Source organism: Ambystoma mexicanum, chromosome 9, assembly GCF_040938575.1.
Source record: "Ambystoma mexicanum isolate Mex_15411 chromosome 9, UKY_AmexF1_1, whole genome shotgun sequence".
Classification (NCBI taxonomy): domain Eukaryota; kingdom Metazoa; phylum Chordata; class Amphibia; order Caudata; family Ambystomatidae; genus Ambystoma; species Ambystoma mexicanum.
In genome coordinates, this window is record NC_090931.1 from 360,476,070 (window position 1) to 360,502,960 (window position 26,891).

Genomic DNA, 26,891 nt, shown 5'->3' on the forward strand with positions numbered 1-26,891 from the left:
ATGTTGCAGTGAGAAAGAATGGTGTTGGATAAAACTGATATTATGAGCTTGTAATTGTTTTTCTGTCTTGATATTCTATTTTTTATACGATTAGAGTTTTATAAAGTGCAGCGTAGGTTTACTTTTTGACAATATGTTCACACAAAATGCAGATTTGATCCATTTACTGGACTAACTGGAAACATTATGAAGTAATGAAGCAATGCATTAGCCTTTGAAGTCCCATAGACGACTTCATCAGATAGAGCAGAGACAAAAAGTTGAAATAAAGACAAAGGAAAATGAAAGAAAATTGAAAAGCGATGGGAGGGGGGGAGGGGGAGCGAGAGGAGTCAGATGGTGGGAAGAGGGGCATTAGGGGCAGAGGGAGGTTTTGGGGGCAGAGTATGAGGTCGAGGAAAAAGTTGTGGGAAACAGAGGGGCCTGGGGGAAGACTAAGAAGAGGAAAGTGGTGGAGGAAAGAGCAAGTACTAGGAAGAGGAAAAGTAATGACCAAGCAGAAGAAAGTCTAGGAACAGGGACAGCAAAGAAAAACTAGCAAACAGGGACAAGGAAGATTAGGAGAAGAGGTGATACGAAGAGTAAGAGGCTAGGAAAGGTAAGCGGGACAAGGTAGTGGGTCCAGAAAGAAAGATTGGCAAGAGTAAGAAGCAGGGGAGTTGCTAGGTCTGGAAAAGACCCGGGGCTAAGCTGATGTCGGAACTGTTGGGACTGGGGGCTAGCTAGTCTTTTGGCTGTAGCTCCTGAGATTCTATCCGGGGTTACAACCAAAAGATCAGGGGCTATAGCCCCCTTAGCACCCCCTAGCAACGCCTGTGGTAAGAAGAAATTCTAGGATGAGTGAGGCGGGCTGAGGCATAGCAGAAAGGCAGAGAAGGGAAGACTAGGAAGAATGGCTAGGATGCAAAAGAGGAACTTGAAAGAGGTCTAAGGTAGAAGGAGGAGGGTGGGAGATAAGGGACTGAAAGGAGGAAGAAAGACTAGGTCACAAAGGGTGACAGACTACGAAGAGACAAGGATGAGAGAGTTGAGAAACTAGGACGAGGACATGGGTATTAGGATGAGGGACTAGGAGGCAGAAGAGGAAGAGAATAGGACGAGGAAGAGGGAATAGTGAGGAGTCAGTAATGTGAGGCTCACGACTGAGTTTAGTTTTCTCAAGGTTTGACATTTTATTTTGCAAAGAAACAATATATAAACCCTAACTAAACCTATTTTACCAGGGTATTCCCTACCTGTTCTAAGATCTAAGGGAAAACCTCCTAGCATACACAAAACAAACTCTCAGACTAGACAATCAAACAATTAAAGTAAAACAACAATAACATAAATAAAAGGTTATCAAACAATTAAGGTCTTAGTTGACTTCTGCTTGTTCTGGGCAGATTCTGCTCCCCAGAAATGTCCAAAGTCAATTTCTCCCAAAAAAAACAGTCTCAGATAAGTTCTTGAAAAGTTCCATAGAAAATAAAAAATGTACTCAAACAAAAATCCATAGGTAAAAGTTGCTTCCTATCTGGATGAAAAGCTCCCTTTTCAAAGTTACATAAAGAAAAATGGCACCAATGGTAATCCTGGATACGGTTAAAAAACAAAACTGTCACATCCACTTTAACAACAACTTTACTTTCTGCAGCACCTTGTATACAACTGGTCAGGATGTTTCTTTTAAGGAAAATTCTCCATTTGTGACAATTTCCTTTTCTCTGTGTTGCTGTGAGAGCAGTCTTCTCGGTCTCACAACCTGCTTCTACTTCAACTTCAACATAGGACAGCTCTGACAAAATTCTAGACAAACACAGTTTACCTTCTGCTGCTACAACTTGTGAAAATGTTATTGGGTAACATAAACAACACTCTTTGACCTCTAGAGATTGGCAAAGCACTCTTCTTTCCACTTCTACCAGAATGGGAATACTCTTTGCCTTTCCTCCAAGTCTTGTAGCTACCACAGAATCTGCTTCAGCTTTTAACTGCCACAAGGTCAGCTTTACTGATGCGTAATTATTTATTATTACAAGCACCCAGCTCCCTTCCCCAGCTTTATATGCATCTCTGTGTCTCCAGGGTTTGCCCCAAAACTGTAATGCCACTCTCCCAGTTTAATTTGTCTTTGTCATCAGAGGACCCTAGGTTAGTATTAGCTCCAACAACTTCAAGACAACAAGCTTTAGTTCTTATTTTGGCTTGTTTCCTCTTTGGAAGGTGCTGCCTATTGGGTTGGCCAAAGATTGCTCTACTTCGGAGTTCAATAACTTTAACAAATTCTGCAACACTTGAATGTAGGATGTTACAAGAGTTCAGGTTCACTTCAAAAACAACTTTAGGCACACGCTATAGTTTCTGGATGCTAAACTTCAACTTGCTACTTGCGTTTCCTTTTACAAAGGCAGCTTTCATCTTATCAGGAAACATAATATTGCATACACTGCCTCTCAGAAGTGATGTTTCCTTGTAACTGAATGGCAAAGTCTGCTACTGGTTATGTGCAATCATTAACGCTACCGTTCTCCCTGTTAATAGGAGGCATGCGACTGCTTCGGGCAATGATTTTAACATTACAATGGGAAAAGAAAGCCTTTCTTCACACGTGAGCACTTCTGTTATTGCAGGGTAAGCGTGTGATACATTGCCCTTTGTTAAACAAGACTTCCCACAAATATGAAGACTTTCACTCGCTTTACCTTCAACGCAAATGAAGTTAAGCTGGAGCCAGTTACCAGCAAGGAGTTTCTGCTGTTTTGGAGTACGGACCCTCATTTACCCACTCCAGTATTACAGCAACTGTGGGCCGTCTCGATTTCCTGACTTTTTTTCCTCTGCTACTGCTACCATGGGCACCATCAGGATCAACATCTTCCCTCTGCACAGGTGTCTCGGATCTGGTCTCATCAATGGAGAGTCTTCCTTTCACCAGCTTCCCCCAGCTTGCTTCTGCACATGGGCTTCGGGTTAAACACCAGACTTCAGCTCTGCATTCACGACAATTAGGCGTACCTGGAAAGACTGACAGCTTTCTCCAGTCTCTTCCAATGCAGCCACATCCAGACAGGGTTCGTGAGCACAGGACCAACTCAGAGCCTACAGGTGAAAAATGTGTGTTCTTTGCTCCGGCGTCCCTTCCGTGTTCACACTTCCTTGTGAACTGCCAGCCTCCCATTATTTTTCTTCTCCTACTGCCAACCTTCCAGCTCCTGCTTCTTTCTGCGACACCCTCCTGCAGCAGCCTTCTATTCCCCTAAGGTGGGTTAGTTGGCTTTAGGTGCAGACCCTCAGTCTAAATTGCCCGACCTTGCCATAGGCTTTTAGGGTTGCCTACCTGTTTTCTACCCCTGCATGCCTCTTTAGCCCTCTTCTTCGTCACAGTCCCTGGGGGATTCTGCGTTATGTAGTCCTTTCTTGGAGAATTTGATCTTTTTACCTCTCTGATTTGGCAAAAAGGCCATCAGAAAGGCAGGATCATGGGGAAAGTTAAAAAGGGGTTCCTCTCAGTCTTCCTGGCCCAATTCCCCCCTCATGTGATCCTCTGCAGTACACCACCCCCAGTGTCTGAATCAGAGAGGGTCCCAGACGAGGTTCGTGGGGAGATTCCCATCGGATTCTCCGCAGAATATGACAAGGAAGGGAGACTAGGAAGAAGAGGGAACCTGAAGGGGGACTAGAACTGTGACTATGAATTACAGGGCTCTACAATTTTCTTTTTTTCATTGATGCCTGCTTTGAGAAACAGTGGCAAAGAAAACATGGTGGGTGGCAGGACACAAACAATAACAATCTTTGGTGCAGCCAAAACATTCCACTAGCAGCACCAATTGCCAAGTCAACCAACACCCTCCTTCTTCCCTATTCTCTCTGTAGCATTTGTTTTGGCCACGAGGAGGTGCTAGAGCACCACCATACATGTCAAAACCAAAAAGGAAAACATTAACGGACCATGAAAGGGAAACAATAAAATAAGTGCTTCAGGAAATCATGGCAGAACCCAGGTTGGAAGACTAAAGAAGACCTCCTACATTACTGATTAATGGGGAAATCTCAGGATTTTATTTATGGACTGTTGGGAGAGGGGCATACACACCATAATATTCCAGACATGTAGCTATGAAATGAAGGGTATACCGCCCTCAAGCTTTCAAGTGACATGACAAACAACATGAGCTAGGCTGCTATTGCTCTGAATCCCTCCAACCCCCATCTGCGCTGCATGAATACATCTGTGTTTTAACGGCTAGTTCTCTACAAATCAATACGTTTTCAAAATTAAATTACTTTCTTGTCTTTGGGGAAATGGGCTCAATTACTCCAAGAAAGAGGAGGGTTTTGTATTAGAGAGTATTAGAAAAATTCATTAGAAAAGAAAAGAGAAGTGATGAGCCAAAGAGGGAATGCTAGATATGATCTTTTGAAATGCTAAGGCCCTCTTACATCAGGGGTGCATTTTAAGTTTCACAAACTCTAGTACACTCATGAATACTATCTTTATGCCAGAGCTGTCAAAAATAATAAAAGGTGCAAAATGTTCCTTCGCCTTAACTCCAAAAGAACATCTTTCGCTAATTTCAGGAGAGGGCGCTAGTGAGCACAGCCAAGATTCCCAGGAGTCTGAGCTCCCGGGCGCGCTAACAAATCCAGACTTAATCCTGATGATTACAGTCTTCCCATCGCCTCAATGAATGTAGCATCTGCAGTGGGAACATCTCGAGGTCGCCCCTGTGAAGTTTGCGGGCCCAGCTTGGGACCACTACAGCGTTATGGGCACGTCGCTGGAGCCGAGCTCATCCCGGAGCAGCGGAGACCGGTGGATGCTGGCTCTCCGTGGAGTATATCGCAGAGCCCTGGAACGTGCTTAAAGCTAAGGTGGGAATGTTGATCGGAGCCCGGCTCCGTGGTGACTGCCTTCAATAGGCACCCCAGAGGTGGCGTGGGCACAGTTCAGGCCTCGGACCAGTGACAGAGCACCTGTGAAGGAAGATTGTGGACTCGATCGGCACCAACATAACATGGCGCAGATCGGAAAACTCAAAGAGGGCTGCAGTGTTCTGCCGCATGACGGCGAGGCGTGTAGGCCCAGGGGAATCCTCACCGGAGCAGTGCCTGAGAACCCGTAATGTGGTGGGCACAGCCACCGGCTACTAACGAAGGTGTGTGGCCCCGGGGAGTCTGCATTTCCGTGCCGAACACCAGGCCTGCAGCTGCTGGCCGGTGGAGAACTCCACACTTAGGAGACAAGCAGACCACTGGATTTGGGTTAAGTGCCCCAGTGACACCTAAAGCTGGAAGACCACATTAGATGCTACAGTGTGATATGCTGAAGGGGAAGGCCAGTAAAGCGGCGCACTGTGATGCCCTGTGTGCAGAGTTAGACTCCGGTGAAATTCACACGCTGGAACTGCCACTAGATTTCCAGCATCCCAGGTTAGCATTCCTGAGATAGTGCTTGGGGAGAACTGTGTGCTGAGGGCTATAATTTAGGGCGAAGAGCATGGTTATTTTGGAGTGTTTTGCCCTATGGATGCTGGGGAAAGATGGCATGAACAGGCTGGTCGCTATAATGAAGAAATTGACAAAACAAGGAGCTTCACGGTTGCTGGCCACACAAGATCGGCGAGAAGAGTGTGTGAAAGACATGGAAGGGGCTTGTGCCATCCTATAAAGCACACTGTCAGACACATGAGCTCTCCATCAGGGTGGGCTGCTCTGCTATCCCAATTGATCTGGCATACTGCCAAAGCGGTGCTGGGCCAGCAATGGCCGCGTTATCAGGGTTGTTTGGGATATTCCCCCCCCCCCCCCTGACACTGGTGGCAGTGCTGCATTCGGTTTACATATACAGAAGACAAGGATTGGTTCAGGGATTGAGAGTCCTCCCAGATTGTTGATGGGAGGCGAGGTATAGGAACTGGATTGGTGAACGACTCACTGGGAGTGCCCAGCGAAGATCAGCCTCTGGGCGCGTGAAGCAGTGCTGTGCTGCACAACGTTTCAGGAGACATCAGTGGGACGACCAAGGCTTGTTGTTCCCATGGTAGGGGCTGTGTGGTACTGGGGCCAACTGATCCTATATTGATCCGTGGGTGACTGAGAGCAGAGGGTGAACATCTGCTGGGGCGTCAAGGCAGGGTGATGGAGAGAACCACGGACATTGCTCTGGTCTCATGAGTTCAGACTGGAAATACAACGTGGGTCCCTGGAGGCGTAGTGGATGATAAGGATCCGCAGCGCAGCAGAAGGTCTAAGTCCAGGAAAGTAAAAAAACAACAGGTGAAGTTACAATCTGAAACTCCTTCTCAAACTAAAAGCCATAAAGTGATGGAATATTCTGCAGGCACAAGCTCTCAGTCCGTACCTACAGATGCACACAGAGCGTTCAATGATATCAAAGCAATGTTCAATCAACTCCAGGCCAGAATACAATCGTTGGATGGGAAAACAGATACCCTGACGTGCAAAGTAGAACACATGCAGGTATGCTTGGACAAACATGGAGCGAGAATAGATGAGGTTGAAGGGAGGGTCTCCACGATAGAGGATAAATCTTCAGCCACTTCGTGGGAGCTTATTCAAGTCAAGGGAGCTTGAAGGAGCTAGCTGATTAGCAGGAGGTCCTTGAATCGCGCTCCAGGAAAAACAATCAATGGATAGTAGGCGTCCCTGAATCAGTGTAACAGCAGTACATGGAACCTCTGGTGGAATAAATACTGCCGGACATACTGGGAAGTGAGGATTTCTCAGCAGTGTTCATAGTGGAGAGGGCGCACTGAATTCCCAGTGGCAAGAAACCAATTCCTGGAGCCCCTGGAGTGCCAGCCCAAATGCTGAACTATCGGGATAGAGATCTCGCTCTCGGAAAGGCCAAGGAGAAGGGACGCTGAAATATAGAGGGGATCCTATTAAGATCTTCCCAGACTTTTCTGGCATCCAGGAGGACGTACATCGATATCTAAAAGTGATTGAGGGAGATGGGCATGAGATACGCCATTGATCTTTCCCCGGTAAACTCTGAGTGGCGGATGAAGGGTGGGCACTGTTCTTTCAATCCCCGGATGAGGCCAACACACTCCTTGAATCACTGCCGAGGGTACCCAGGCACAGGGGAAATAATGAACAAGGGGGTGACTTTCCATGAAGGGTTGTGGCATATTGAGGGCAGATGTATACTGAGTATTTGAATAGGGGGAGGTGGGGAGGAGGCACCTACAGTGGTAGGGTGCAGGTGGTGGCTGGCTGCTTGGTCTGCCCTTGTGTGGAAGCTTATGGCATCTGAAGTTTGGGGGGTGGAGATAACTGGCAGGTTGGGGTTTCCGTTGGGGGAGAGGGGAGGTTGTTGTTTTTTTTCTTTTTTGAGGAGGGCAGTGGTTTGGAGGATCACCCTCATCTGGCGATTGGGATCTTCCTCCTGTACGCAGTAGCAGCGCTGGAGATGTCCGGGAATGAACTGGTTGGGGAAGAGGATAGATTTTACAGCTTATGTAATAATGATGAGCATAATGGTAAACATAGGGATTTATATGGGGGATTTGCACCGGTATGGCTAAGGGGCTGAAATGCAGGACATGGAACATCAGAGGTTTGAACTGCCCATCTAAGGCTCATAAGGTGCTATTATACATGAAACGTCATATTGGCATAGCGCTTCTGCAAGAGATGCATTTTACTTCAACAGGTGAACCACGCTTTAGATAGGGATGGGGGTTCCATCGCTACTTCTCCACCTACTTCTCATATTCCCAGGGATTTGCATACTGATACAGGGCTCGGCTGGGTTTTGCCTGACAGATGTGATTAAAGCTCAAGAGGGAATGGCATTGTTGGTGGTGGAGCTATACACGGTCAGGCGATTAGCTTGATTAATTACTATGGCCCTAATCCCGACATAGTAGACATGTTGGAATGGATAGCTGAACAACTTGATAGGAGCTGTGCTGGTGTGATTGTGTGGTGTGAAAAATCTGAGGGTTTATCCCTTTCGCACTGCTGGGGGATCTTCCAACCAGGTGGCAAATGGAGGGCCATCGCTTTTGGATCCAGACCCTGGTGGCAGACAAGCAAGGGAGGATAATCTGGGTGGAGGGTCCCTTGGGATTGGGGTGGGATTACCTGAGGGTGAGACATGGTATACCCCCCCATTTAGATGACCCCCTCCCTGACGTGTCCTCAGCCTACTGTAAGCCAGAACTCTGGTTTTCCCAATGCTTCTCCCGACAGAACAATATACAGACAGAACAACTACACTCAAGGGAACTTTACCTTTTCTATGAATGTCCTTCTAATAAGGCCAGGCAGGGTCAGAAACACCCGAATCCAATTGCGAACCGAACTAAGTATAATAGGTGGAACCCCAGACTCGTTTAAGGTGAACAAGCAGGAGCGCAAGAACGAGAAGCCAAGATGGCAAGAGCGAGCCTGAGAAGGAGAGTGAGCGAGATGGTGAGCAGCTGAGCAGAGGCTGGTAAGAACCAGGCTTGCAAGAGCAGGACGCCAAGACGCTACAAGGCTGCAGGCTAAAGCAGGAGAAAGCGTGGCAAGGGAGTCGTGTCTCCAAGAAGCCGAAAGGGTTCAAAGAAAGCTGCGAAGCTGGTTAATCGCTCCGCACTACGTGCCAAGAGATTGCTGGTTTCCCTGGGACAGCGAGGCTGCCCAGGAAGGTGTGAGGGGCAGGTGGGAGAGACCCTAACCTCGGATAAAAGAATTGTGAAGTACGCATTGAAGAAAGTATAACCAGTGAATTAACGTGTTGAGAGCCCGATTTGTAAAGACGCAAAGGATTACTAAATTGCAAGCAGCACTACGCGTGAGAATCATGACGCGTTGAAAGAAAGCTCTGATTGTTTGAACTGTGATTAAACAAAGTAAACAAAGTAAACAAAGTAAAAGAGTGGTCCTGAGGAATACCGTATAGTCGAAAGTCTCTGAAATGTAAAAGATAACCAAAGTATTGCTGAGTTGAAAAGCGAGTTAAGCAAAGTTAATAATAATAATTTAATAATAATTTGGCATTTATATAGCGCTACGAACCCTCAGGTATCTGAGCGCTGCTTATTATTACCCACGGTGTGTGGTGCTCATTTATCAACCTCGGAATGATGAAAGGCTGAGTTTGACCCCACCGGGATTCGAACCTGCATGAGCAGGCTCTGCAGGGATGTCAAAGGGAGCGCTCTACTCGCTGTGCCACTTGACCAGCTTAACGGATAATGGAATTGAAAGCCGAGGGGTGAAAGCTACTGAAAAGAATACAGAGTGAAGCAGGATCCCGAGGTGGATCAGATTAAAACAGAACTGAATGTGTAACTGAACTGACAAGCAAGTGGAACTTGTTGTGGTGCCACGCTCGAGGAAAGATTGATCAAGGAAAAGAAGTACAATAACCAGAATGCAACAGTGTCGGAGTGGTCAAGAATAGGAATGAGTAAGTCTATGCCGTTTCGAAAGTCTTTGACTGAGCCGCATGGTGAAAGCAGGAAGATTGGGGAAGGGAACCCTGTATATGAAGATGATGCTATGTTGTAATATGAATTGCAATAGAAGCTAAAGTAACGAATAAAGAGGACCTAAGGTCCAGTGAGCAGGGCCTGAAAGATCGACCCAAGAACATTGTTAAAATAGAACTGTGTTGTGCTAGAGAGCAGTGGAACAAGCAAGGGAAGACTAAGGAAAAGAACAATGCTAAAGCAGCATTGTGTGATAGTGGAGTGTGTTGAATCAGGCGAGGGAAGCCCGAGAGAGGTGCATAGAATGTGCTGGATATGAAAATGATTGAACTGCCTTTTTGTGAACTGTTTGGGAGGAACTGAACTTTTGAAGATCCCAAGTGGCTAAAACTTGGGGAAGGGAGTTAAGAAGCAGCTCTTTGGTCATCCTGATATTCCTTTGAGACACATATACTTTATTTGAAACCGTACACATTGTTAAGTGAGAGAGCGAGGGGAAGCACAAGTTTGACACAGACAGTTTCTTTAATTTTGACAGACAGTTTTGGACTATTCTTTCATCTCTATTTTTATGGTCAAGACTACTCTCATTTAGGAATAGGTCAAGTTAGGCAATTGGCAAACCCCATTATTTTAAATAAAGGTTTTCAAAACTTGTATCCTTGTCGAACTCTGAGCACCATGCCTTTCTGACAGCGGGCAGAGGACTTCAACATGGTGATGGAATCGGAAGTGGATAGGACTGGGGGAATTTGGAGGCCTCCTTCGAACAGGCAGTACTCCAGATAAGATTTTAAGGTGGGACTATGTTACTCCCTATTTTTAAACTTTGAGAGTAAATGTAATTTTAAGAGAGTAAAAGGGGGGCGTGGCTCGGAGCTGCCGCGAACGGCATGGCTTCCTTGGAGCTCCTGTCTGGCCCAATGCGCCGTACCTAATAACGCCGCTCTTAGGCCCCGTTAATTGCCACAATTTAAATATATCGTGTCGGAAGCTCTCCTGCAGGTATCGTTCGAGTGGGTCCCCGCGTCGCTGCCAATTTACCATGTTTTCGGTTCATTTATCATGCAGAACCCACCAGATCCCAAGATGGCCGCCACGCTCTGCAGTAAGGAGGAGCCGCAATAAGGGATACTAGCGAGCGTTCTTCAATACAACTACAGCCGCTGAATGCTCTTAGCATACTCTCCAGCATAGCAACGAACATACCAGCCTCATATATCCAGCAAGTATCACTCCTTACGACATTGATTGGTCAGTGGAATGCCTCCTGGAACCGCGGAACAATACGGAGTCGGAAGCACAGAGCTGCGGAGGCTACTGTGAACTGCAGCCCAGCTGCTCCCTTCCTGGGTTCGTTGATCCAAGTTCCGGCCTGCAATCGCCCCTGCTCGGCCTCCAGGGTTCGCCGAGGGTGATCATCAGAGCGACATGCGAGGGCTCGCCGGGAGCTTCACTGGCTCTGCCTAACAGCAGGCTCTTCCCGTCTGGCTGCGGAGGGCTTCTCGCCCTCCGCGGAGTGACGGTCCGGGGCGAGATACGCGCCTCTGCGGCCTCGGATCTTGACAGAGGGGCCTGCACACCGAAGCGCTCACGAACCAGGGCAAGTTTGCAATCGAAGCATACCACCAGCGGGCAATTGGCGAAACGCGCCCCCACCCAACCAATCATCCACAATGTGAGCGCTGGGGAAATTGCAGCCACGAAGCTTGGGCCCAGAGAGGGGGAGACTCCTGGAGCAGAGGGGTCACCCAGCACTGGCTAGAATCTACATCAGCTCAAGTGATATGAGGTGAGGAGTCGGGAGAGGAAAGTTCCCTATGCTGACTCATGTGGGGCCCTGAAGTCAGTACCCGCAAGCAAATTTGCCTCAGCACCAAGTGACAATTGCCATGAGATCCCGTTTGACCCACAGCCTACGCCAATATCGCCTCCTTAGAATTCAGTCGCCTCACCACTACCCAAGAGTCACCAAGGAGCACGCTGAACTCTAGCCTAGCCGGCAATAGCTAAACCCTATAAGCGTACATCCTCCTTCTCTAGTTCCCCACTAGTGACAGCTTGGTAGATATTGGGGGCGTGAAAGATCAGCGCCAGTCCCTGGGCAACCTAGCGCACGAAGTAGAAGCAGAAATATCTAGCTAGAAGCAAGGCCATACAGATCCACCAGCGGCAAAATGTCTAAAAGTGGGAAGACGGCCAAACAAACATATATTGCCGCCCTCATGGCTAACTCAGCCACTGAAAGATCTAGAAAGATGGATTCACCGGAGGACTCCGCCAAGAATACTACGCCAGCCTCGGCAGCGCCAGATCTCAACCCATCACAAGTAACCACTAAAGCCGACCTTCAAGACCCATTGTCGGCACTAACAAGGGAAATCCAAAAAAGCACAGAAGTCACTAAGAAAATCAACTCTTTGGACAAAAGGGTGGTGGAAGTAGAACGCCGAACCACCGAACTGGAATCCGAGGTCTGCGACGAAAGATTTGAAACTGAACATGACAGGGACAGAATAGCAGCCCTCGAGGCGAGATGCAATATCCTGGACGCTAAACAAGAGGACGCAGAAAACCGATCACGAAGGAACAACATCCGCATTCGAGGGATCCCATCCTCTATCCCAGACGCAGACCTGAAATCCTATGTATCGGATCTTCTTCGATTAATAGTTACCCTCCCGGATGACTCACCCTTGGAGTTAGACCGGGTGCACAGATCAATCCCGAGGAAAACATCCACATTCCCCCCTGATGTCCTGGCGAGGGTACACTTTTTTCAAATAAAGGAGGATATAATGCGTGAAGCGAGACAGATGCGTCAAATCACCTTTCAGGGATCAACAATATCATTATACCAGGACTTGGCGAACTCAATTCTCCCATACCACTGGGGATTCCCTACCTCAGTGAGATTCATATGGGAGGGATCCCAGAGGCCAATTCAGTCACTAAAAGAAGCAGAGAAATGTATAGGCCATGGGAGAACAGAGGAGGATTCCGAAACCGAAGAACCAAACCAACCCCCTCTTCCCCCCCCCCCCCCCCGAGCAAATCTCTGGGGGGAGAATGAACAAAAACCAGCAGACGGCGCAGACTCCGGGGTCCCCCTAAGAAACACATCAACATGGGCTGAGTATCCTTCAGTACTGCCAGAGAACACAGGCTCTCGGTCCTCGAGCAACTACTCCTCATGAACTATAACGAGGCAACCCCGGAGAGAGAAAATTACACACTAATACTCTAACAAAGCGGGAGCACTGACTGAGCTCCACCAAACTTCATTTTGGTGGCCTAGTTGGCCAACAGCAAGCGCATTGGTGCAACCAGTTTCCCAGTGGCTGTAGGATGACGTTTCTCCTACCAGTTCAATGCGGGGAGGGAGGAGACCGAGGGGTGGGGGGGGGGGTGGTTTAAAAGGACCAATCTAAAGTTTGGTACTCCAATCATCTCAGGTTGCGTCCTTTCGAACAGCATTACAACATACATCAACAACAAGATATATACCATACCAACACAGCTACACAGCCCGCTTATCAATCTCACAGCTCCAGGTGGGGGACGAACTACGGTGCATACTCAACACAAAAGTATTAGGTGATGGCTGATGCAAGCGAGATACAAATCCTCTCATGGAACGTTCAAGGCATGAACTCACCAACAAAGCGCAGGTCAGTGGAACCCCGGCTGGATCAATTGTCCAGAGACATTGTACTACTCGAAACCCACCTGCTACAAGAGGACGAACACCGCATAAGATTCAATAGATATAAGAAAGCTTATTTCGCTTCAGCAGGGAAGAAGAAAAGAGGGGTAGCTATATTATTAAGCGACCGAGTCCCACTATCAAAGAGCACAATAAGGGACTGGCCACCAGGGGACGCATGGATGCAGCTTGACTCCGTGTGAGCTCCGTGACTGGTATACACGCATTTCGCCGACCTATTTTTGGTCGTGGTACTTTTCATCGCCGGATTTTACATCGCCAGAAACCCCGTTTTTTATTTTTTTTATTTTGAGGGGTGTTTTGTTGGGGTATTATTATAATAGTAAGGGGGTGGTCTGGGGGGGGGGGGGGGGGGGGGGGGAACCCACCCAGAATAAAAAAAAAAAAACAAACAGGGTTTCTGGCAATGTAAAATCCGGCGATGAAAAGTACCACGACCAAAAATAGGTCGGCAAAATCACGTAGAACCCCGTGACTCTGGGTCCCTAAACTTTACGATCCCCCCCCCCCACCCCCGAGACCCAAAAACTTTGTGGTGCTGGCTGAAGGCCCCCTCCTCAAGCTGACATAAAACCCGAACGAAATCAGTCCCTGGAAGCCCGAGAAACTTGTCTTCGAAAAAGACACCACGTGCAGCAGTTCCGCAGCCTTCTGCGTAACAGTTAAAGGCGGACCCTCGGCCTGCGGAGCGGAGGAGGCCCGGAAACACCTCGCTCCCTTTGCAGATGCCCTCATTCCCTCAAACGCTCTACCCCACAAGATAAAAATAACGACCTGCACGGTGACACCCACACCCGGGGAAGGGAGGGGTGGGTATCCTGATCAAGAAGGGAATCGATTTAGAAGTAGACAAGACCTGGTCCGATGTGAGTGGTCGTGCCCTCTTGATAAATGGGAAAATCGCAAAGGTAAAAGTAACGATCGCAGTGATATATTCCCCCAACATAGGACAGGTCAAGTTCTTAGAGAAGACGATACCCAAAATAATGTTGGAAGCCTCCGGCCACATTGTTCTGGGGGGGGGGGGGGACTTTAATCAATGGGCAGACCCGACAAAGGACTGGGAACCAGGCAACCCCGAAACGAGAAATCAAACAAGAGGTGATCGCACTGAGCTATTCGACATAATGGGGATGTACGATCTGAAAGATGTGTGGAGAATCAAACATCCTAATGAAAGGGGTTATACATTCTATTCCAATCCGCACAAAACATTCACCTGAATCGATTACTTATACCTTACCAAGGACCTCCTCGAACCCACAACACACTCAGAAATAATCCCGATAACATGGTCAGATCACGATATGGTCCTGGCAGACATAGGGTGGATAGACTTAACTGCTCGGGTGGGGGAGAGGGGGAATGGCGGTGTAACGAGAGTCTATGGAAAGATGCGGTCTTTAAAACTGAAATGGAAACTGAAATTAACAAATACTTTAAATTGAATAATAGAAGTGAGGTCTCCAAACAAAAAATATGGGAAGCGGGTAAAGCTACCTGGAGGGGCATCCTAATACGTGAATGGTCTACCAAGAAGAGAGAGCGAAAGATCATAGAACATAGACTCAGATCTGAAATATGTCAATTGGAAAGCGATAAGGGGAAACCTGGACATGGACCAAGATAAAATAAATGCAGCCCAGTCCAAAAGGGAAGAACTAAGACTACTGGAACAAGAACAAATTGTGCGTAAGACAATGCATTACTTACCGTAAAAGCATTTCTGATGGTTGTATCTGCTTAGATTCACATGCTGTGCATAGGTCCGACATCCAGTGGTCACTGCGGAGTATTGCATTTTGTTTTTCGTAGTCGAAAAGGGGACGTCGACAAGGCGTGTCTGTAACACTATCCCTATAGTGACGTGCGTTGTACCCACAATCCCTCACGCGTCGAGGTCCCTCTGTTTGTATTTTTCTGCCCTGAGGGAGCCTTCTAGACGTGAGTGAGTACAGAAAAGAGAGAAATATAGTAGAGGATGTCTATGTTCCTTCCATCTGAGCGGGGAGGAAGGGCGGGCGCATGTGAATCTAAGCAGATACAACCATCAGAAATGCTTTTACGGTAAGTAATGCATTGTCTTCTGATGTTTGTTAATCTGCTTAGAATCACATGCTGTGCATAGACTCGCGAGCAGTACCCGGAGTTGGCGGTGGGTTATGAGAAGGAACAGTAGAGAAAAGATGTCTTAATACTGCCTGTCCCACCTGGGAGTCAGATCTAGAGTGTGCATCTAGACAGTAGTGTTTTGTAAAGGTGTGCACAGAACTCCAGGTAGCCGCTTTGCAGATGGACTCAAGGGGAACATTTGCAATGAATGCTATGGAAGCCCCAGTGCCTCGAGTGGAATGTGCTCTTGGCTTGAAGGGTAGTTCTCTCTTAGCAAGAGTGTAACAGAGAGTGATGCATTGTACAATCCATCTAGATATAGTGGACTTAGAGACTGCATCTCCTTCTCTTCCTGCTGCCACCGAGACAAAGAACTGATTAGTCTTTCTCAGTGATCTGGTTCTTTCCATGTAGAACATGACAGCTCTGCGTACATCTAGTGTATGCAGACTTTTTTCTCCCAAGCTGGAAGGGTTTTGAAAGAACGTTGGTAGTTCTATAGATTGGTTTACATGAAATTTCGAGATGAATTTTGGTGCAAACCTTGGGTGTGTGCGAAGAACCACCTTATCCTTGTGAACTGATACGAAGGGGTCTAGTACAGAAAGAGCCTGTAGTTCACTTACTCTCCTAATGGAGGTGATAGCTATTAGGAAAGCAGTCTTAAGAGTGAGGTATTTAAGAGTTGCCTTGTTCATGGGTTCGAAAGGAGTGCCCATGAGTCTAGAAAGTACCACGTTTAAGTCCCATCCGGGAGCTGGGTTAGCTATCGGGGGGTGTATTCTCTTTACCCCTTCCATAAAGGCCTTGATAACTGATATCTTCCACCACGACACTTTAAGTTGGGAAGTGGTGTATGCAGAAAGTGCCGCTAGGTGGACTTTAATGGAATTAAACACTAGACCTGAATCCAGTATATGGGTCAAATACAGGATAATGTTAGTGGCAGAGCAGTCAACCGGGTTGATGTTCTTACTTCTACACCAGATGACAAATCTTTTCCACTTGCTAGAGTAGCAGTGGCGAGTATTAGGTTTTCTGGCTTCCCTGAGGATGTCCATACATCTCTGAGGGAGATGTAAATGTCCAAATTCTATGATCTCAGGAGCCAGGCTGCTAAGTTCATGGTCTGAGGGCATGGATGCAGAGTCCTGCCCTTGTCTTGTGACAGCATGTTGTACGGGCAGGGAAGTTTCATTGGGGGAGATAGGGACATCTCCATCAAGTGAGCGAACCATGGCTGCCGGGCCCACATTGGGGCTACTAGTATCATGGTAACCTGCTCTTGGTGCATCTTGTGCACCACTTTGTTGAGGAGGGGAGTCGGGGGAAAGGCGTAAACAAATTTCCCTGACCATTGAATCAACAGACCGTTCCCCTTGGACTGGTTCTGGGGGTACCTGGAGGCGTAACTTTGGCATTGTGAGTTCTCCAGGGTTGCGAACAGGTCTATTTCCGGGAAACCCCATTGCGTGAAGACGTCGAAGACGATGTTTTCGTGTAATTGCCATTCGTACTCTTTGGGTAGGGGGAAGTCTCTGCTGAGTTTGTCTGCTAGCAGATTGTGTTCCCCTGGTACATGTTGTGATAGTAGGAACATGTTGTGTTTGAGAGCCCACTTCCATATATTCTGGGACAGCATGGACAGTCCTGGAGAGTGAGTGCCCCCTTGCTTGTTGAGATAGTTCATGGCTGTGGTGCTGTCTGCGAGGACCATCACTGTCTTTCCTTGTAAGTGTTCCTGAAAGGCTTTCAATGCTTTGAACACTGCTAATAGTTCCAGCAGGTTTATATGCTTGGATGCTAGGCTCGGAGTCCACACTCCGTGAGCAGTCTGATGGGATAGGTGAGCCCCCCATACTGTAAGGGATGCGTCTGTGGTTAGAGTGGCTTCCACTGCGGGTGTGGCAAAGGTTTTCCCTAATAACAGGTTTTCCTTTGTCCACCACCGTAGCGAGAGGACCAAGGCCTGCGAGACCACCACCATATCGTCCCATTGTCCGCTGGCCTGACACCACTGGCTGTAGAGCCACTCTTGCATTGGGCGCATGCGCAGGCGCGCGTGAGGTACCAAATAAATACATGACGCCATCATCCCTAGCAAGCGCATTGCTTTGCGTACCGTCACCTCTCGACCTGCCACATATTGGGGGATCTGAAACAGCATGTTTTGGACCCTCTCGTTGGAGGGGAAGACGAGGCCGTCCTTTGTTCGAATTAGAGCCCCTAGGAATTGTTTGATTTGGCTGGGGTCTAAGCTGGACTTCTTTTCGTTGATGGAGAAGCCCAGTTGGGACAAAAGGTCTACGGTCCTTTGGGTATTGGAGAAGCATGTTTCGTAAGAATCCCCTGTTATGAGCCAGTCGTCGAGGTACGGGTAAACCGGGATGGATAATCTGCGCAGGTGGGCCGCTGCCACTGCCAGTACTTTTGTAAATACCCTTGGTGCAGATGCTATCCCGAAGGGTAGTACTCTGAACTGATAGTGTTTGTTCTCTATCTTGAACCTGAGGTATTTTCTGTGCGCTGGCAACATTAAAATATGAAAGTATGCATCTTTCATGTCTAGCGTTGTCATGTAATCCCCCTGTGATAACAGTGGGATTACTTCCTGCAAGGTCAACATACGAAACTTTTGGGGTTTGACAAAGTTGTTCGCTGGGCGCAGATCTAATACAGGGCGCATGGTTAAGTCCTTTTTGGGTACAAGGAAGTACACTGAATAAATACCTTCTGTTACCTGAGATAGGGGGACAGCCTCTATAGCTTCTTTTTTCAGTAGCTCTTCTACTTCTTGAAGAAGAATAGTGAGGTGTTCCGGTGTCATGCGTCGGTTCCGTGGGGGTCTGTATTTCGGGGAACCGTTGAATTCGATGCAGTATCCGTGGGCTATGGTGGATAATACCCAGCGGTCTGACGTTATTCCCTCCCATGCTGAAAGGAACGATGTTAGCCGGCCCCCGACCGGTGATGCATGGGAGGGGACCCGAATCTTTGGGTCATTTGTTGGTATTGGGCGTGGGGCCTTTTGGACTGGAGCCGCGCCCTCTTCCTTTGCCACGACGTTGGCCTCTTTGACTGAACTGGGTGCTTTGGTTAGAGGAGGGCCAGTTGGTAGCAGAGTAAAATTGTTGTTGGCTTTGCTGTTGGCGTTGGCCACGAAAGGAGCGTCTATTGCCATAGCTGCGTCTGTTAGGTGGCCTAGAAATTTGGTCAAGAGTCTTGATGGTATCAAACTCCTTCTTCGCATGTTCTAGGGCCTCATCAACTGCTTTCCCAAACAGATGTGTTTGCTCTATGGGCTTATTTATTAGGGAAGCCTGAGTTTCTGGCTTAAATCCCGAATTGCGCAGCCAAACATGGCGTTTGAGAAGTATTCCCTGAACCAAGAAGCGGCCAGCTGTCTCTGCGGCATCTAAGGAGTTCTTTACGATGCCCTGGTTTACAAGAGTTCCCTCTGATATAGTAGCCAAAAGGCGTGAACGCAGGGGTTCTGGTGCGTCCTCTGCTTCGCTGCGCAGCTTGCTCCACTGTGCATCTGCGTAGCTAGCTAGTAGGGAATTGTTATTCGCGATCCTGGTTGAGAAGGCGGCGGAGGTCGCTATTCTCTTCCCAAGTGCATAGAGCTTTTTGCCCTCTTTGTCAGGTGGTGCTTCACTAGTAGATAGTGGTACCCCCGCTCTCTTTCTTGTGTTAGTCACTACCAGAGAGTCCGGAATAGAATGTCCCCTGATGTACAAAGGGTCAGAAGACGAAGGGCTGAAGAGCTTTTCTATCCGAGGGTTGACCCCTCTGACTAAGGCCGGATTGGAAAGGGAAGGAGTTATTCTTCTCTTTATAGAAGCCAGGAGCGGAATGGACTGGCTGACCGGGGCTTTTTCTTTAATAACTTTTTCTACAAAGTCTATGTCCGGAAGAGTCTCCCCTGTGTCTATTTCAAAATGCGCTGCTGCCTTGCGCAATAGTGCATTAAGTGAAGGCTGGTCATCTATGGGGGAGGTGTTCCCAATAGGTGAGTCCTTGGGAGGAGAAGGATGAAAGACATCAAAGTCTGAGTGCACTGATGGGGCGTGCCAGGGCTGTGAGGTAGATGTATCTTCTTCAAAAGCTCCTGCGCTAGTGTAAGGGTCTTCCTCAAACCTTTCCTCCTCAAGTTCTTCCTCTCCACCTAACCACTCCTCATCTTCCTGGAGGTATTGCTCCTCTTCAGTGAGGTCATGTGCATCTGTAGAAGGGGGAAGCAGCCTAGGAATCTTGACCCTAGGGTCATCCTGGGTCCATTCTCTTGGTCTTTTGGGTGTGGGTGGGTTTTGGCTACCCAAAAACCTCTCCATCTTTTCCATACAAGAATGGAGTCTTTCCAGGGTCTCATGGGGAACCCCTGAATAGTCTAGAGGGGGGAAATCAGTGTTTTCACCTTCAAAACGCTTCCAACGCTCTCACAACGTCGACGAAAGGTTTCCGTCGCCCTCAGAAAAGCCCTCCGGTAGTTCAGAAGTGCCTTTAGATGGATGGGGCAGTTCCTGGCTACTCTTGTGCTTTTTCGGCGTTTCTATTTCCTTGGGTGCGGTATTCGACGTCTGTTTCGTCATCCGCTTACGTTTGTCCTCGGAAACAATTCTCGCCAGACTCTCGACGACGAGTTCGTCAGTCGAGGGTTCTGGAGTCGGCGTTGCCTGCGTTGCGTGTTGTTTTTCGACGGCCGCTCTATGGAGCGTTACGTCGGATGTTTTTGGGGTAGCGCCCGTATTAGATGAAAGCCCAATCGTTGGTCGCGGCTGCGTTTGCGGGTGGGGCTTGAGACCCTTGCGGTCTGAGGTCGACGCCGGAGTGCCCTGCACCCCTTTCGGCGCTGGTGGATCCTTCGTCCTGGACGAAGAAGAGCCGTGGGTTGTGTGCTTAGGCCTATGGGGTCTGTGTGCGTCCTTGTCGCCGGGGTGTTCATCCCCATAAGCAGGGCGTGAGCCGAGCCCGTCGGGGCCGGGGACGGACGTCGAGGAGCGCGAGCGCTCCTTCTGGGGGTTAATGACTTCCGTAACGGACGTCGAGTTATCACCCTCCTCGTCACTTTCTGTAACAGCGGCGGCGGGTGAGGCAACTGACTTCCACATAGCGTAGTCCGCCCACCTCTTAACTTTCCGTTCTTTAAGAGTTCTTGGTTTCAAGAGCTTACAGGCCGCGCAGCTGTCCTCTTTATGATTGAGGGGCAAGCAACGATTACAGAGCTTGTGTTTGTCCTTCCAAGTGTATTTGCCCCTACAGCGTGGGCAAAACTTAAAAGGTGTCCTCTCCATAGCTGAGGCAATAAAAACTGGTGATAACAACCCCAAGGGAAAGAAAGGGGAGAAAGAAAGACATTCTCGACGAGAAGGTAAAAGTTCGACACCCCCACTCTCCCTACTGTATGTTGGCCGGCGAGGCCTGGCCACGTGTTCGGCAGCGCCGAAGGATCTCCTCCGTCTGTTCTCCTCCGTCGAAAACTTGCTCGGCGGAGAAAACAGCTTCACAGCTAACGTCGAGGGGAGGGATCTTTAACAATAAGTATATATTAAGGACCGAGGTCCGTAGTAATTGTTTAGCAATGTCTCTCTAGGAGCTCCGCGTAAGGCGACCATAAGCTGGGCGGAAAAAAACAATCTGAGGGACCTCGACGCGTGAGGGATTGTGGGTACAACGCACGTCACTATAGGGATAGTGTTACAGACACGCCTTGTCGAAGTCCCCTTTCCGACTACGAAAAACAAAATGCAATACTCCGCAGTGACCACTGGATGTCGGACCTATGCACAGCATGTGATTCTAAGCAGATTAACAAACATCAGAAACTCTGATTCCTCAAACAGAAATTCTAAAAGGGAGACAAAGCTGATGCACTACTAGCAGCCAGACTTTGAGAGCAAAGGGCAGAGCAAAAAGTGAAAGATAACTGAAGAAAATCCCTCAATAGCTCATACCTCCCACACCATCTCAGAGAGTTTTGCTAACTTCTTCGAGACGCTATAAGCCTCAGAAGCGAGTCCCGGGCAATCACATACTGACCACTACCTATCCTCAATAGACATGCCCAAAATTTCGTACCTAGAATCCGAACTTTTATAATCCCCAATATCTGAAACTGAGGTCCGAGATGCAATTAAAAGATTAACCATAGGTAAATCCCCCGGAGAAGATGGCTATACCGCTGGGTTTTACAAAACCTTCAGCGTACAGCTAACACCATTCCTGACTGAACTATTAAATGAGATAATAGAAACGGGAGAAGACCCTGACTCTTTTACGAAGGCGCTAATAACAGTGATTCCTAAGGAAGGGAGAAACCCTAAATATTGTAGATCAAACCGCCCCATCTCCCTACTCAACCTCGACGCTAAAATCTATACCAGGGTACTAGCCGCCCAACTTGAGGTATTGATGCCTCATCTTATACACAATGACCAAGTTGGATTTATAGTGGGTAGGCAATGGGCTGATACTATGCGCAAAACACTCCACCTTGTCCATTCATCACAGGCACTAACAGGCGCCCCCGCCCTATTGTCGATAGACGCAGAAAAGGCTTTCGACGGAGTGGAGTGGGAATTCCTGAGGGCGGTCCTGCGTAAGGTGGGAATAGGGCCGAGATTTAGGAAGGGAATACAGGCAGTGTACACATCCCCGAAGGCATCAATATTTGTCAATGGAGAATACCCCAGATGGTTCGAAATGGGACGTGGTCCTAGACAGGGATGTCCCCTTTCTGCAATTCTCTTTGCGCTCTCCCTGGAACCCCTATCCCAAAACATGCGAACTGACTCTAGAATAGAAGGTATGCGATTGGGAACTATAGAATACAAGATAGCGCTTTATGCAGATGACATACTCTTACACATAACCAACCCCTCTGTATCTGTCCCCCATGCTCTCCGCCTATTAGAAGAATATGGTCAACTCTCTGGGTTCAAAGTGAACAAGACTAAATCGATATGGCCTTTACAAGGAACGAAAGAGGAAAATCAATCTAAATTTCTATCCTTAGGCCTCAAACTTGAAAATTCCGCACTGACCTATCTGGGCATACAGATCATCAAAACTCTAACGGATCTATATGAAGCTAACTTCCCTCCTCTCCTCCAGAGCTTCTCAGCGGACCTAAAAAGGTGGAACAAACTTACGATCTTGTGGTTGGGACGGGTCAATGCCGTTAAAATGGTATGCCTTCCCCGATTCCTGTACCCCTTCCAGATGCTACCTATCGAGATACCAAATGGGTTCTTTCAGGAAGCTAAAAAACTTATGGTCAGGTTCCTCTGGCAAGGGAAGAAGGCGAAGATTGCATATAATACTCAAACACTCCCCAAAGATAAAGGAGGAGTAGGTCTCCCCAACCTACGTACATACTATAAAGCCTCCCAATTACGTATCCTCATCCCACACTTACGCGACCATAAACACCTCCAATGGATTCACATGGATAACCACTATCTCTCACCAGCTACCGTATCAGAATGGCTATGGACTCCACATAGGAGAGTTCAACGCAAAATCAGAGGCCACCCGATATTGAGTACCATTTGGAACATATGGCGACCAGGCAATGAGATGCGTAGGATCACCACCTGGCCATCCCCGCTCAGCCACCTATGGTCCCCTGGCATAAACAATCACATACCCAACGTAGGAAGATTCCAATCCTGGTATGAGGCAGGCCTGGAAAGGGTGCGGCAGTTGCAGAAAAAAGACACTTTCATCCCACTACCGGAACTAACTAAAGCCCTAGAGATAGGCCCATTATCCACCTTCCAATACATTCAGATAAAAGGTGTCCTAACAAAATCCGAACGGAAAGCCAAGTCGAAAAGAGATCTCACTCCGTTCGAAAAACCCCTAGACTCTAAGTCTAGAAATGAAAGGTTTGATATCTGTAATGTACAAAGAACTCAGAGGCGGGGGACAGGTCAAAGGAACAACTTAAAAGCAGATGGGAAAGGGATTTAGGAGAAGAGATAAGCCCTGACCAGTGGGAGACAATGTGCAAAGCTACATCCAAGAAGTCCATATCAAGCCAATACCAATTACACACCATTAAACTCCTACACAGATGGCAATATGACCCACTCAAGCTGTCCAGAATGTTCCAAACAACGAGCCAGAGATGCTGGAGGGACTGCGGCGAGGTAGCCGACTATTGGCATATGTGGTGGAGCTACCCATACATAAAGATATTCTGGGACGAGGTCTTGGGGTGGATTAAGGAAATAGACGGCATACAAAAGAGACACCAATCCCTTCCTGATCCTGTTCGGCCTGGAAAAAGACGAGGACGATTGGACTAGATTAAAAGGACTGGCCCCACAGCTACTGCTAGCGGCCCGTGTCCTGCTAGTAACAAAATGGAAATCCAAAATAGTCCCAAGAAAAAAGGAATGGATCAATTTGGCAACCAACATTTTCACAATGGAAATGATCACTGCCTCTCTACACAATAAAGCATCGCAATGCGAGATCTTATAGTCAGACCTTGGAAATACGTGTGGATGGAGAGAAGAGCACTACTTTAATTCAATCTGCGTGTAATAAGATTCTTTGTATTCATCAAAATCAAAGTTCAAAATGTTTTAGCCTGGAGCTGCCAGTCCACAATGGTCCCAATGCACCAGGACCGGTCAAAAATTGAAATCTCCAAAAACAAAGTAGCTCTACTTTGTTAGGAATGGCGCTTCACAGTTTGCCCCATGAGGTTGCTACCAGTTTGTAAAATATATGACTTTCTGGGTCAAAAATGTACTAGTAAAAAGATTCAAACGTATTTGTTTGTAGCAGGAAATGTTTAATTGACATTCTTGTCCTTCTCTTTAAAAAGACTTAATCTTGCAAATCCAAAATTAGTCAATGGGTTTACATCTTGAATTGCCCATAATACACAAGTGCCAATGCATTTCGGATTAAACCTTCTTCAGGGCGGTGTAAATGCAAAAAGATATTACATAACCGATATTGCATTCATATCTGAGTCATGTAGGATTCTCGACTATGTACGTGCCTGTACACGGAAATATCTAAAAGTAAAAAGTGGAATGTCACTCGGCTTCTACTTTCAAGAAAATATATGCGCTGCATCTATAGAGCGAGCCGTGCTTACCATTCAGCAGATTCTCGCGAGTCCTTCGAGCCGAGTGAGCCGCTGCAAAGCGTGCTCGCGCCGGTTCTCTTTCTTTTTGTACATTGCCATGGTGACGTTACCAGGCGTCGTGGTCTCCCTGGAGCACGCACGCCTCGCGCCCCACCTCCGGGCGCAGGCCCTGGGGCGGGGATGTCGTCATGGGAACTCGCTGTCAACAGAAGCATTACGTGGAAATGTGCCAATTAGTCATCACCCATGTTTGTGCGTGTATTACTACTGATGTGTTGTGTTTAAGCGGTATATGGGAGTGTATCTGCAATGCAAGGAGACATTTGTAAATGGTTTTAAGGAACCCTAAAGCGAGGGAGAAGCACTGAGAAAGTGAAAGTAAGCGCCATAAGAGCGTAGGTATGACGGGAGCTGAAATGGGGACAGATCATTTGTTATAAGAACCGGGGAGTTAGCATTTTCCTCCCCGTTATGTTATAAGATATGTGAACGGGCCTAGTCTTGTAAGGTCTGTTGAAGGTCTGTAATACGCTTAAAGATGCATAATGTCTAGAACCAAGATTTAGGGAGTGTACACTGGTGAATATGGTTAACTCCACTTTGGGAACAACAGTTTAGCATGTTGAACGTAAAAATACATTAAGACAACAGAGATACATGGAAACTCAGTGTCCGTCACAAAAATCATAGTGAAACTCACAAATAAAGTTAAACTTAAAGCCAAAAAATGATCTCCCGGTTAGGGACTCAAGTGTGCTGTAGTTTCAATATCACAAGTGCCAATTCCCATTAGGGTATGACCCATCAAGCATTATGTTATAGTAATCATTTATAAAAAGCACAAGAAGGGACAATTAGACTCAAAAGTTTTGCAATTCCCAAGCTTAGTCCGCGTCGCATCTAGATAGAAATATGATGGTCAGCATGTGCCACACTCAGATGGAATTCCCAAGCTTAGTCCGCGTCGCATCTAGATAGAAATATGATGGTTAACATATGCCACACTCAGATGGAATTTCAGGAATGGGACCGTTAGCATATGTGACTCTTAGCATGCACCACACTTAGAATTGTGAACCCTAGCTTGCGTCGCATCTAGATAGAAATGTGACTGTTAGCATGTGCCGGACCTAGATGGAATCCCACGGTTGCAGGGACAGCAATGCCAACTAACCAACCAACTAACAATTCCATCCCTCTGCAGACACCTCTCAAACTATAACCAAACACAACCACAAGCCTTAAACGCAGCAATCCGCACAAACCTCACAACAATGCAACAACAAAACAAACCACACATAGCCTTGCACAACAGCACACGACGACTACAGACCATAAAACACCCCAAGCCCGGCCGACGGAACCACCGGGCTGAGGCTGCCAACAGCACATCACTGCTCTCTTGCACTTTTCCAGCTTATTCCTACTAACCCACCCCCTCTCCTCCCCTTTTCAGAGCCGCCAGAGCGCCAGGGGACCACTTCGGTGGTGATAGTGCGCGGTACAAATGACCTTTAACATTAACATTAACGTGTGACTCTTCTAACGTGATTTATGCTATCAAGTGCCTGTGTGGCCTATACTACGTGGGCCAAACCCTAAGGGCAGCTAAAACAAGATGGAATGAACATAGGTCTTGCATAAGGAACAATAATCCCAACTCAGCTGTGGCTAGACATTGGTTTGACAGGAAACACAACCTGGCTCAGATCCGGTTTGTGATTTTGGAAGTGGTAACTAAAAGAGATCCACGAGAATTTACAGAAAAGGTTGGATCAAAGAGAATCCTTCTGGATTGACCGCCTGAGTTCCCTGATACCAAGGGGGCTCAATGAGGAGATCAATTTCTTGTGCTTTTTATAAATGATTACTATAACATAATGCTTGATGGGTCATACCCTAATGGGAATTGACACTTGTGATATTGAAACTACAGCACACTTGAGTCCCTAACCGGGAGATCATTTTTTGGCTTTAAGTTTAACTTTATTTGTGAGTTTCACTATGATTTTTTGACGCACACTGAGTTTCCATGTATCTCTGTTGTCTTAACAATGTATTTTTACGTTCAACATGCTAAACTGTTGTTCCCAAAGTGGAGTTAACCATATTCACCAGTGTACACTCCCTAAATCTTGGTTCTAGACATTATGCATCTTTAAGCGTATTACAGACCTTCAACAGACCTTACAAGACTAGGCCCGTTCACATATCCTATAACATAACGGGGAGGAAAATGCTAACTCCCCGGTTCTTATAACAAATGATCTGTCCCCATTTCAGCTCCCGTCATACCTACGCTCTTATGGCGCTTACTTTCACTTTCTAAGTGCTTCTCCCTCGCTTTAGGGTTCCTTAAAACCATTTACAAATGTCTCCTTGCATTTCAGATACACTCCCATATACCGCTTAAACACAACACATCAGTAGTAATACACACGCAAACATGGGTGATGACTAATTGGCACATTTCCACGTAATGCTTCTGTTGACAGCGAGTTCCCATGACAAC

General features: G+C 47.4%; 1 protein-coding gene across 2 annotated transcripts in view; it reads right to left on the minus strand.

Moving 5' to 3' along the window:
• MKS1 (MKS transition zone complex subunit 1) overlaps window positions 1-26,891 on the minus strand; it is a 927,592-nt gene that overhangs the window by 573,392 nt on the left and 327,309 nt on the right. The window lies entirely within an intron of this gene.